Below are 13,498 nucleotides of genomic sequence, written 5' to 3' on the forward strand. Positions count from 1 at the left end.
CTTCTTGAGCCAAGATAACTTTCCCTGGATGCCTTAGATTAGACATTTTTATAGACTTGTTGTAACTGGGACATTTTCTCAGCTTTAGAACTGTAAACTACCAATTTATTAAATTCCCTTTTTAAAAAACCATTCCGTTTCCAGTATATTGCATTCCAATAGCTAGCAACTAGAACAGGCAGCTTTAACAAACTAAAATAACATCATTGTCAAAAATCAATTGGATGTCAGTGCATTTCTGAACCATTAATTCAATTCCATTGGTCTAAATGTCTGTCCTTGTGCCAGTACCATTCTGTTTTGATTACTTTGGCTTTATAGTAAGTTTTAAGATTGGGAACTGTGAGTCCTCCAACTTCATTTGTCTTTATCAAAATGTCTTTGGTTATTCAGGGACATTTACCCTTCTGTATAAATTTGATTTCTGCAAAGAATGCTGTTACAATTTTGATTAGGATTGCATTGAATCTATAAATCACTTTGGGTAGAATTAACAGCTTGACAATCTTTCGTCTTTCAACCCATGAATAAAGAATGTACTTTCACTTCTTTAGGTTTACTTTGAATTCTTCTAGTAATGTCTTCTAGTTTTCTGTGTACAAGTCCTTATATCCTTCGATATATGCCTAGATATTTCATTTTTAGTTGCTATGGTAAATGGAATTTTTCTTGATTTCTTCTTCAAATGGTTTATTACTAATGTATAGAAACTCTACTGATTTTTGCATTATCTTGTATCCTACTCCTTTGCTGAATTCATTTTTTTTATTCCAGTAGCTTTATTGTGGAGTTTTCAGGTTTTCTATATATAGGAACATTTGTAAATAGGGAAAGTTTTACATCTGTTTTTTGGTACGCCTTTTATTTATTTTTCTTTCCTAATTTCTCTAGCTAGAAATTCTATTACATTGCTGAATAACATCCTTGTTATTGGACATCCTTGTCTTGTTCCTGAACTTAGAAGAAAGCTATCTTTTGTCATTAAGTACAATGTTAGCTGTAGGTTTTTCATAGATGCTCTTCTTCATAATGTGGGTGTTTCTTTCTAGTCCTACTTTTATAATTGGTTTTCTTTTAATTAAAAAGTGGTGCTGGATTTTGTTAAATGCCTTCTCTGCATCAAACAAGATAATCATGTTTTTTTCCTTTTGTTCAGTTTAATGCAGTGTATTAAATTTATTGATTTTCTTATATTGAACCACCTTGTATATATGAGATGAATCCCACTTGGTTATGGTATATAATTCCTTGATGTGCTGTTGGAATTGTTTTGCTAGTATTTTATTGAGAATTCTTGCATCTATATTCATAAGAAATATTATTTTGTAGTTTTCTTTTATTGTGGTATCTTTATTTGACTTTGGTTGAGGATGATGTTGGCCTGATAGAATGAATTACTGAATATTCCTTCCTTCTCAATTTGTTGAAAGACTTTGAATGGGATAGGTGTTAATTCTTCTTGGGCAGTTTAATAAAATTCCCCTGTGAAGTCATTTGGCTTTGAACTTTTCTTTGTTGGAAATTTTTTTTTAATTTCTGTTTCAATCTCTTATCTAGATATTGGTATGTCGAGATCTATTATTTCTTCTTGAGTCAATGTAGGTAATTTGTATGTTTCTGAGAATTTGTCTATTTCATCTAGTCTATCCAATTGTTGGTGTAGAGTTCTTCATGGTATCCTTTTATGGTCCTTTTTTATTCTTGGGGGTTGAGTCTAATGTCCCCCTTTTCATTTTTAAATTAACTGATTTGTGTCTCCTCTTTTTTTTGTCAGTGAAGGTGAAAGTTTATCAATTTTATTGATCTTTTCAAAGAAACTACTTTTGGTTTTGTTGAGTCTCTATTTTTTTTTCTAATTCTCATCTCTTTTATCTCCACTCTTAATCTTTGTTATTTACTTCTTTTGCCTTGCTTTCAGTTTTATTCATCTTTTTCAAGATCCTCTAGTTTTGAGGTTGGGTCTCTGATTTGAGATTTTTCTTCTTTTTTAAAATGTGAGCACTTAGAGTTATAAATTTCCCTCTCAGCACTGCCTTTGCTGTATCCCATAAGTTTTGGTATGTTGTATTTTCATTTTAATCTATCACAAATTATTTCTTAATTTCCTTGTGATTTCTTTTTTGGCCCATAGGTAGCTTAAGTGTATGTTCTTTAATTTCCTCATATTTCTGAATTTTCACTTTCTTCCTTTGTACTGATTTCTAGCTTCATGCCACTGTGACTGGGAAGAGACATTGTATCATTTCAATATTTTTGAATTTATTGAGACTTGTTTTGTGATCCATGTACAGTAGAGAAGAATGTGTGTTCTGCTGCTGGTAGGTGAGATGTGTCTGTTAGGTCTAGTTGGTTTATATTATTCAAATTTTCTATTTACTTATGAATCTTCTGTCTAGATGTTCTGCCCATTATTAAAAATGGCATTGACATCTCCTACTATTAATGTAGAATCATTATTTCTCCCTTCTGATTTGTCAATACTTACTTCATATGCTTTGGGCCTCTGTTGTTAGTGTCAGACAGAGTTATAATTGTTATGTCTTCCTGTTGAATTGTCCCTTTTATCAGTATATAATGATTTCTTTGTCCCTCACAACTGTTTTTGAACTTAAAATCCATTTTTTTTCTGATATTAGTATAGCTATCCCTGCTCTCTTTTGATTACTACTTGGATGGTTTACTTTTTTCCATTCTTTCACTTTCAGAGTACTTATGCCTTTGAATTTAAAATGAGTTTCTTAAAAACAGTATGCAATTGGGTCATCTTTTTTTATCCATTCTCCTAGTCTCTGCCTTTTGACTATGGAGTTGAATTCATTTACATTTAAAGGTGCTAATGATAATGCAAGAATTTCTCTTGACATTTCACTATTTTGCACTTGTAAGTCTTATATCCTTTCTGACCTTTATTTCTTCTATTAATGCCCACTTCCATATTTATTTGGCTTTCTGTATTGAACCATTTTGAGATGCTACATTTCTTTCTAAATATATTTTTCAGATATTTTCTTTCTGGTTACCATAGAATTTCATATCCTACATAGATAACAATATATATGATTTGATTATAACTTATCTTGATTAGCAAACACATATACTCATCCTGTACCCCTCTGTTCTCTCAGATTTTTTGTACTTGCTACAAATCATATTTTAGTACACCATGTATCCCCAAACCATAGATTTATCATTACATTTATGCATTTGCATTTTAGCACCTATATGAAGCAAGAAGTGAAGCTGCATATTAAACAATACAATTCAATAGTACTGGCAATTATAATTACCCATACAGTTACCTTTCCTGGAGGTCTTTATTTCTTTATATTGCGTTCACCCACTGCTTGTGTCCTTTCCTTTCAATTTGAAGAATTTCCTTCAGTGCTGCTTGTAGGGCATCTCTAGTGGTGACAAATTTCCTCAACTTCTGTTTATATGGGAATGTCTTAATTTCTCCCTCAGTTTTGAAAGAAAATCGTGCCAGATAAAAAATTATTGGTTAACACTGGTTTTTCCAGCAATTTAAATACTTAATTTCACTCCCTTCCTGTCTCCAAGGTTTCTGATGAGAAAACAGCACTTAATCTTATTGGATTCCCTTGTGCATAACTTATTCCTTGTACATAACTGTTTCTTGCAGTATTCTTTCTGACCCTTTCTATCTTTCTTCTCTTTCTGGGATTCCCATAGCACATATATTGGTACACTGGTGTTGTCCCACAGGTCTCTTAGGCTCTGCTCATTCTTTTTTTGCTCTTCTATCTTTCTGCTCCTCAGTCTGAATCATTTCAGCTGTCTTGTCTTTGAGTTCACTGATTCTTTCTTTTGTCACCTCCAATCTGCTGTTGAAACCATCTAGGAGATTTTTCTTATCAATTGTTTTGTTCTTCAACTCTAGTATTTCTCTAGGGAGATTCTCATATTGTTCATTCTTTGTTTTCTTCATATCCTTTAGTTCTTTCTCTGTGTTTTCCTTTACCTCCTTGAGTATATTGAGGATCATTATTTTAAAATCTCTGTCTGGTTAGTCCAAACTCTTGTCCTCTTCATTGATGGTTTCTGGATTTAAATATTTAAATATTGGTATGCATGGCAGTTTTCTTTTAACAAAAACAAAAATAGTCATGGTCATCTAGGTAAATAGGTCTATTTTGTTATAGATTGTTTAAATTATTGCAAAAGAGCCTTAAGAAACCCAACTGCCTACATTTTAAAACCCTACTTCCCTCTTTCCCCGTAATTAAATATTTGAGGGAAGAGTGATTTAATGTGCAAATTGGTAAAACAAATGTGGAGGAAGGGAACTTCTTTAAATGATGTGCCCAATTCTTGGTTTATTCTTTTACACTATCAACTTCCAAAAAGTAACCAAAAGGTTCTAAAAATACAGAAAACAGACCTTCATCTTTGCATTCCTTTCCAAACAAACACAAAATGCGTGTACAACATGTTTAATAATATGCAATATGCAAAAGCTTTGTGTTGCTGTTAGCAACATCTGTATCCTCCCACCCTCCTTATTCACCAGTGTACCTCTACTAAACACAGTTACATCACTAAGGTTGTTAGTTTGAAAGGGTCTTAAATTTGTTAAAACTGAAACGTCTTTGTGGAGGGGTTCTACTCATTTGTGTCAGTATTATAGACTTCTACCATTTTCAGAAATTCATTGCCATCAAATCCTCCCATTGCATAAATGGTGTTCCCTACAGTTGCAATCCCAGCATTGCTCCTTGGTGATGTTATGTTACCATCATCTTCCATTCATATCTAGTTGGATCGTACATCTTCACAAAACTGATGGCATGAAAACCATCAAAGTCACCACGTACAAACAGTTTTCCATAAAGAATAGCTACTCCAGCTCCTCACCAAGCCAAATTCATGGGTGCAATTAAAGTCTAGGTGTTATTTTCAGGATTGTAACGTTGTACTGTGTTCAGACAATTCCACGACTCTGTACTTCTTACTATGTACAAATAACCACCAAGCTCATAGACTGCAGACTGGTGTCTAAAGATGTTGAGAGGCACACAGCTTGTCCACGACTTTGTTATAGGGTCAAATATATCACAATTTTTCGGTCCTTTTTGCTCATGTGGGTCAGAGCTACCAATGTTGTATAATTTCCCACTCAGAGCACACATTCCTGCATTACAATGGTTAGTTCTCAATTCTGAAACAGGAATCCAGCCATCTATGTTTAGATCATATATCTATCCACAACTCTAGTCATCTGAATGGCTGTTTGATCCACCTACCACATAAAGTTGGCCCATGAGTATGGCCGTTTGAAATTGGGCTTGTGGTGTGCTCATGGGAGCAAGAAAGGACCAGTGATCTATATGCAGATCATAGCATTCACCTGTTCAAAGACATTCCTCTCTGTTATAGCCACCTGAAGCTATGAGTTTGCCATTCATCTCTGCTGTTCCCAGACTGTGCATACTGCAAAGGAGATATGGGCTTTACTATTAGGTCTTCTGCTTGCATCTCAAAGCTTAAGCTCTTAATTAGTCTTGGTGTGCTTGTTGGTGAGCTCTGTAGATTGTTTTGCCCATGAAGGAAAATTACACAAAATATACCATCCAGCACAGCTAGGCACAAGTAAGTGTAATTTGAAGTCTTTTTCAAAAGCAAAGATTTTCCTTTCATGCTTAGGGCTTTGTACTATAGCGTTTGGAGAAGAGAGACATCCAGTGGAACTGCTACTTATCTGCTTATGACCATTCTCATGTGGTGGCTTTTTCTGCACAAACTGAATGTGGTCATCATCATTGCCAAACACCTCAGCCTGTCCATCTAGTAGATTCCTATTAAGCAGCTTGTGATCAGCTGAGTAGTACAAGGTTTGAACTTCTTCAATCAGCCCTTCCAGACTGTCTCCATTCTCCAAGATGCTACACTGTACCCAGTTGATTACCTTTGTATACAATTTGCCTTTGCTAGGCAAGCAAACATTATCTTCTAGCATTACCTCCAACTTTAGTCTTGGAAGTGTAAGAAACTTCCTCTTCTGAAATTTGTAACAAATATGCCTAAATATAGGCATCAACCTTATTCAACAAATGGGAGTCTTCCATACAACTTGCTAAATTTCAGTAAGAGATGCAGCTGTTAGTAATATCCATTGAAGACAGTAAATAATCACCACAAACCTGCTTTACTTGGTCCATCTTCAGCTTTTTTTTGCTGCAGAATAAACATCTTTTACTAATTCCTTATCAGCTTTCAACTGAGCAGTATAGGCATAATTCAGTAGGGCTTCAACAGCTTCTGGATTGAGATCATCGAATTTAACATGAGAAACCCCATGAGGATCACTATCAGTATTAAAAATTTCAAACAAATAGGGACTGCAGCAAGCCAGAATTGCTCTGTGTGTCAACATCTCATGGCCACAGACCTGAAGTCCAACATCACAGAATTGGCCACTTTTCCTCAGGGCGTTTAATTTGGCAACAGAAGACTCAATAAAATTTTCATCTTCAAACATTAAATATCCATTGGGAATCATTTTTTCCTTGTAAATTTGGCTATTATACCAGTGAGAAATTTATTTCTGAGGAATCTTAAATAATCCAATGACACAGGAATGTTAAAATGCAGCACTTGATTAAGGTATGAAGACGGGTACTTGAAGAGAAGGCAAATGTGTCTTAAGCTCTAATGGTGATTCCAAAATGATCAGCCTGAAAATGACGTAATCAACTCCTTATGAACTATAGACATGAATTTCTTCTGGGATAATCATGGAACATAATCTGGTTCCTCTCTGAAGAAATAGAAAAATCATCTCTGGAGCTTTGACGGGGAGCAGGAGGAAGCGGGCGGGAATGGACCCAACAGCGAGAAGGTGGGGGTGAGGGTGCGGCTATGATCCGATCCAGTGGGAGGATGAGCTATCAGTTTAGGGAAACTGTGGGCAGTGCCGAGCGCCACCAGAGGTTCACAGGGACTCGCTCACTCGCCGGCACAGTAGCAGGAGGAGAAAAGTCCCGCAGCTCTGAGCGCCCGACCTGCACGCCCACGCCGAAGAAAATGCATCTTTGTCTTATAATCTTTTGTTAGACATTATACATTTTAACATTTTTTTTACATGGGCAGGCACCAGAAATCGAACCCGGGTCCTCTGGCATGGCAGGCGAGCATTTTTGCCTGCTGAGCCATTGTGGCCGGCCCGACGTTATACATTTTAATATTTTAAAGTGTTACCTCTGGGATTTAGCTCCTGGGCTGTCTTTTAACTTGTTATCCAGTTAGTGATATGACAGAGATTTTCTTGAATTTCAGGAGCTAGTCAAGACAAAAAAGAAAAAAAGAAAAAGAAAAAAGCGCATTTCACCTTTTTTGAATTTGGTTTTGCTTTGGCTAGTGGTTTCCTTGAGAACTTAGCCCTCCTATCAAGCAAATTATCCCAAAGCAAAGGGGAAGGGTAGGATCTCTCTATCTTATCTGAGCCTGTGTGGAGCCAGAGCCGGGGAGCCTGCTTCTTTTCCTGGGTCAGCACTCATTACAGGCCCCAGGAATTTCCCATTTACAGTTCACAGGAGTTTGAGTGGATTGGCCCCTTTACTCCCTTTGGAACAGACCTCCTCCTCTTCCTGGGTCCCCTTTCCCTTGATTTAATGCAGATAGTCCTTTGTCCCAGTCCATTTGAACTTAATTGTTTCTCACACTGTCTCAGTTGTCTGCAAGCTGCTTGTCATGATCAGGTTTGTGTGTCAAGGTGGCCAAGTGGTGGTACCTGTTTGTGTGGTTGGGCAAGTGCTGGCCTGTCTGTTGCAATGAGGACATTTCATAGAATTAAATCATGATCATGTCAGCTGCATCCACAGCTGATTCCATTTGTAATCAGCCAAAGGGGAGTGTCTTCTGCAATGAGTGATGCTTAACCTAATCACTGGAAACCTTTTAAGGAGGATTCAGAAGAGACAGGCTCTCTTCCTACTTCAGCTGGTGAACCTCTCCTGTGGAGTTCATACAGACCTTCCATCAGAATCGTCAGATTCACAGGATGCCCTGTGGAGTTTGAACTCTGCCTTCCTGTGGTCAAGTGAGACACTTCTATAAATTTTATATTTGTGAGTGTTCTCTGTTGATTCTGTTTCTCTAGAGAATCCTAACTAATACATCTTGGTAGCAGGAGTGCTTCTTAAGAAACAGAATCTTAAAATTGGGATTTTATGAATGGTTTTCTACTCTGACTGGACTCAAAGACACTAAGGACTCTGATTCCTGTATCAGAATTACACTCCTAATCCGTGGAGTGAGTTGGCAAAAGTGATAGTCAAAATATTACCATTTGATTCTCCTAATGTTTTGCTTGTATGAAGCCAGATTCTAGGGGATAATGTTTTTGACACCTTTACAGAGTTTTGTAGAAATAAGAGGTATAGAGATGTTGGTTGGCTGTTGTTAGATACACTGGCTACATTAAGGGGTGAAAAGGATGGGCTTAAGGCTTCAAACGAGAAGCTTAAGCACCGTCTGAAAGATGTAGACGTTTCTATGAGTATCCTGAAGGAAAATCTTATTTCCTGTAGCTGTAGACTTGAGATCTCTGAAAATCAGACTCAGGATCTTATTGTTAGAGTACAAATTTACAACGTAAACTGAAATCTCAATTTTGCATGGTGTCTGCTGTTAAAGTGAGGGCATTGATTGGAAAGGAGTGGGACCCTGAAAAATGGGATGGTGACATATGGATTCATAATGATGTCAGGGGTAAGGTTGAAACCCTAGATCATGCTGAGTTTTCTCTAGATAACACTGTAATAGTTTGCCTTGAGGACGTAACTGCCCCACCTCCAGCCTGCCTTGAGGAGTTGACCACCCAACCTCTTCCTGAAGGGATTAGCCCTAGAATGATTAATCCTGTTTTACCAGATGAAACTGCAAATGAAGGCCCTGAAGCAAATGGCTTGGAAGATATTTCTAATTCTTTTCATGACCCACCCCCACCACCCCTCATTTCTTCCAGACCTATAACTAGACTAAAGTCCCAACAGGCCCCTAAAGGCAGGTACAAAGTGTCACACATGAGGAGGTACATTATACTCCAAAAGAACTGTGTGAGTTTTCCAATTTATATATACAGAAATCAGGAAAATATGTGTGGCAATGGATTTTAAGGTGTGGGATAATGGTGGGAGGAATATAAGGCTGGATCAGGTTGAATTTATTGATATGGGCCCACTAAGCAGAGATTCTGCATTCAATGTCATAGCTTGAGGGGTTAGAAAAGGTATTAACAGTTTGTTTAAGTGTTTGGTTGAAACATGGATCAAAAGGTGGCCAACATTACCTGAGGTTGAAATGCCAGAACTTCCCTGGTATAATGTAGATGAGGGGATCCAGAGGCTTAGAGAGATTGGGATGTTAGAGTGGATTTATTAGGCAAAGCCTGCTTTTACACCCCAGGAATGTCTGGAGGATGCACCTTTTACCAGAACAGTGAGAAATAAATTTGTGAGGCTAGCACCATCACCCCTGAAGAGGTCTGTAGTTGCACTTCTCTATAGGTCAGATATTACTGTAGGAACTTCTGTCACTGAGCTGGAATCCATAAACACAATGGGGATGATGGAATCCCAAGTTGGCAGAAGCCAGGTGGCAGCACTCAATTGCCAAAGACAGGGTAGACATGGCTATTATAATAGACAGCAAACTTAAAGCAGACCTCAAAATTATATGACTCGCAGAGATTTGGGGCATTGGCTGGTAAATCATGGGGTACCTAGAAATACAATAGAAAGGCAGTCTACTAAATTCTTGTTCGAGCTGTATAAACAAAAGAGTTCTAGGTCAAGTGAACAGAAGTCTAACCTGAATTACAAAAGCACAGAGTCTCGGCCCCTTCATCAATTTCCAGGCTTGAGACAGTTTACAGACTCAGAGCCCCTTGAATGAAGGGAAGGCCTGGTCCCTTTGGGGGAGAAACTTGTTACACTGCCACAAATTTATACTGTTAATCTTCCTCCAAGCCTTCCCCAAGGAGACCGACTGCCTTTTACCAGGGTAACTGTACATTGGGGAAAAGTAAATGATCAGATATTTTGGGGATTATTAGACACCGGTTCAGAAGTGACATTAATTCCAGGGGACCCAAAACGTCACTCTGGTCCACCAGTCAGAGTGGGGGCTTATGGAGGCCAGGTGATCAATGGAGTTTTAGCTCAGGTCCGTCTCACAGTGGGTCCAGTAGGCCCCCAGACCCATTCTGTAGTTATTTCCCCAGTTATAGTTCATATAGACATACTTAGCAACTGGCAGAATCTCCACATTTGCTCCCTAACTCATACAGTGAGGGCTATTATGGTGGGAAAGGCCAAGTGGAAGCCACTAGAACTGCCCCTACCAAGCAAACTAGTAAATCAAAAGCAATACTGGATTCCTGGAGGGATTGCAGAGATTACTGTCACTCTTAAGGACCTGAAGGATGCAGGGGTGGTGATTCCCACCACATTCCCATTCAACTCTCTTATATGGCCTGTGCAGAAAACGGATGGGTCTTGGAGGATGACAGTGGATTATCATAAACTCAACCAGGTGGTAACTCCAATTGCAGCTGCTGTTCCAGATGTAGTATCATTGCTTGAGCAAATCAATACATTCCCTGGTACATGGTATGCAGCTATTGATCTGGCAAATGCTTTTTTCTCAATAGCTATTAGTAAGGACCACCAGAAACAGTTTGCTTTCAGCTGGCAAGATCAGCAATATATTTTCACTGTCTTACTTCAGGGATATATCAACTCTCCAGCCCTGTCATAATCTTGTCTGCAGGGACCTTGATCATTTCTCCTTCCCACAAGACATCACACTGGTCCATTACGTTGATGATATCATATTGACTGGACCTAGTGAGCAAGAAGTAGCAACTACTCTAGACTTACTGGTAAGGCATTTGCATGTCAGAGGATAGGAGATAAATCCAACAAAAATACATGGGCCTTCCACCTCAGTGAAATTTCTAGGTATCCAGTGGTGTAGCGCATGTCTAGATATCCCTTCTAAGGTGAAGGATAAGTTACTGCATCTGACCCCTGCTAAAACCAAAAAAAAGGCACAATGCCTAGTTGGTCTTTTTGGATTTTGGCGACAACATATTCCTCATTTGGGTGTGCTACTCCGGCCCATTTATTGAGTGACCAGAAAAGCTGCTAATTTTGAGTGGGGATCTGAACAGGAGGAGGCTCTGTGACAGGTCCAAGCTGCTGTACAAGCTGTTCTGCCACTTGTGCTGTATGATCCAGCAGATCCAATGGTGCTGGAAGTGTCAGTGGCAAATAGAGATGCTGTCTGGAGCCTTTGGCAGGCCCCTATAGGAGAATCACAATGCAGACTCTTAGGATTTTAGAGCAAATCCTTACCATCTGCTGCAGATAACTACTCTCCTTTTGAGAAACAGCTTTTGGCCTGCTACTGGGCCTTAGTAGAGATTGAACGCTTAACCATGGGCCACTAAGTTACCATGAAGCTACAGTCACCTATCATGAGCTGGGTATTGTCTGACCTACCAAGCCATAAAGTTGGGCGTGCACAGCAGCAGTCTACTGTAAAATGGAAATGGTATATATGAGATAGGGTCAGAGCAGGCCCTGAAGGCACAAGTAAGTTACATGAAGAAGTGTCCCAAATGCCCATGGTCTCCACTCCTGCCACATTACCTTCTCTTTCCCAGACCAAAACTATGGCCTCTTGGAGAGTTCCTTACAGTGAATTGACTGACGAAGAGAAAACTCAGGCCAGGTTTACAGATGATTCAGCACGATATGCAGGTACCACCTGAAAGTGGACAGCTGCAGCATTACAACCCCTTTCTGGGGTGTCCTTGAAGGACAGTGGTGAGGGGAAATCCTCCCAGTGGGCAGAACTTCAAGCAGTGCACCTGGTTGTTCATTTTGCTTGGAAGGAAAACTGGCCAGAGGTGCATTTGTATACTGACTCATGGGCTGTTGCTAATGGTTTGGCTGGATGGTCAGGGACTTGGAAAGACCATAATTGGAAAATTGGTGACAAAGAGGTCTGGGGAAGAAGTATGTGGATAGACCTTTCTGAGTGGGCTAAAAACATGAAGATATTTGTGTCCCATGTGAATGCACACCAGAGGGTGGCTTCAGCAGAGGAAGGTTTTAATAATCAAGTGGATAAGATGACCCGTTCTGTGGATACCAGTCAGGCTCTTTCCCCAGCAACTCCTTTCATTGCCCAATGGGCTCATAAACAAAGTGGTCATGGTGGTAGGGATGGAGGTTATGCATGGGCTCAGCAATATGGACTTCCACTCGCCAAGACTGACTTGGCTACAGCCACTGCTGAGTGCCCAATCTGCCAGCAGCAGAGACCTACAGTCAGCCCCCGATATGGCACCATTCCCTGAGGTGACCATTCAGGTACATGGTGGCCAGTTGATTACATTGGTCCACTCCCTTCATGGAAGAAGCAGCAATTTTTTCTCACTGGAATAAACACATTCTCTGGATATGGGTTTGCTTTCCCTGCATGCAATGCTTCTGCCAAAACTGCCATCTGTGGGCTTACAGAATGCCTTATCCATCGTCATGGTATTTCACATAGCATTGGAACACAAAGAACACACTTTACAGCAAATTAAGTGGGGGAATGGGCACATGCTCCTGAAATTCTCTGGTCTTACCATGTTCCCCATCATCCAGAAGCAGCTGGATTGATAGAACGGTGGAATGGCCTTTGAAAACTCAATTACAATGCCAAGTAGGTGGCAATACCTTGAAAGGCTGGGGTAATGTTCTCCAGGAAGCTGTATATGCTCTGAATCAGTGTCCACTGTATGGTGCTATTTCTTCCATAGTCAGGATCCATGGGTCCAGGAATCAAGAAGCGGAAATGGGAGTGGTACCACTCACTATTACCCGTAGTGATCCACGAGGAAAATTTTTGCTTCCTGTCTCTGTGACCCTGAGCTCTGCTGGTCTATAGGTTTTAGTTCCAAAACAGGGAGTGCTTTCACCAGGGGAAACAACAGTGATTACTTTGAACTGGAATCTAAGACTGCCACCTGGTCACTGTGGGCTACTTATGCCACTGGATCAACAAGCCAAGAAGGGGGTTGCACTTTTTCTCTGGGGTGATTGACCCTGACTATCAGGGGGAAGTAGGACTGCAGCTACATAATGGAGGTAAAGAAGAGTTTTCTTGGAATATAGGAGATCCCCTAGGGCATCTTTTAGTGCCATACCCTGTGATCAAAATCAATGGAAAACTGCAACAACCCAGTCCAGGCAAGACTACCAATGGCTCTGAAACTTCAGGAATGAAGGTTTGTGTCACCTCACCAGGCAAAGAACCATGACCAGCTGAAGTGCTTGCTGAGGGTAAAGGGAACATGGAATGGGTAGTGAAAGAAGGTAGTGATAAATATGAACTACGACCATGTGATCAGTTACAGAAATGAGGACTGTAATGCTGTTTTGTTCATGTTATATTATTTAGGTTGGAAGATATCAAGTTTAAG

The 13,498-nt window shown here is 39.6% G+C and overlaps 1 pseudogene; it reads right to left on the minus strand.

Annotated features, from left to right (window-relative positions):
* Window positions 1-4,590: 4,590 nt before the first annotated feature.
* LOC143670760 (influenza virus NS1A-binding protein pseudogene) lies at window positions 4,591-6,517 on the minus strand (annotated as a pseudogene).
* Window positions 6,518-13,498: the final 6,981 nt, after the last annotated feature.

This window comes from Tamandua tetradactyla, chromosome X, assembly GCF_023851605.1.
Source record: "Tamandua tetradactyla isolate mTamTet1 chromosome X, mTamTet1.pri, whole genome shotgun sequence".
Taxonomy (NCBI): domain Eukaryota; kingdom Metazoa; phylum Chordata; class Mammalia; order Pilosa; family Myrmecophagidae; genus Tamandua; species Tamandua tetradactyla.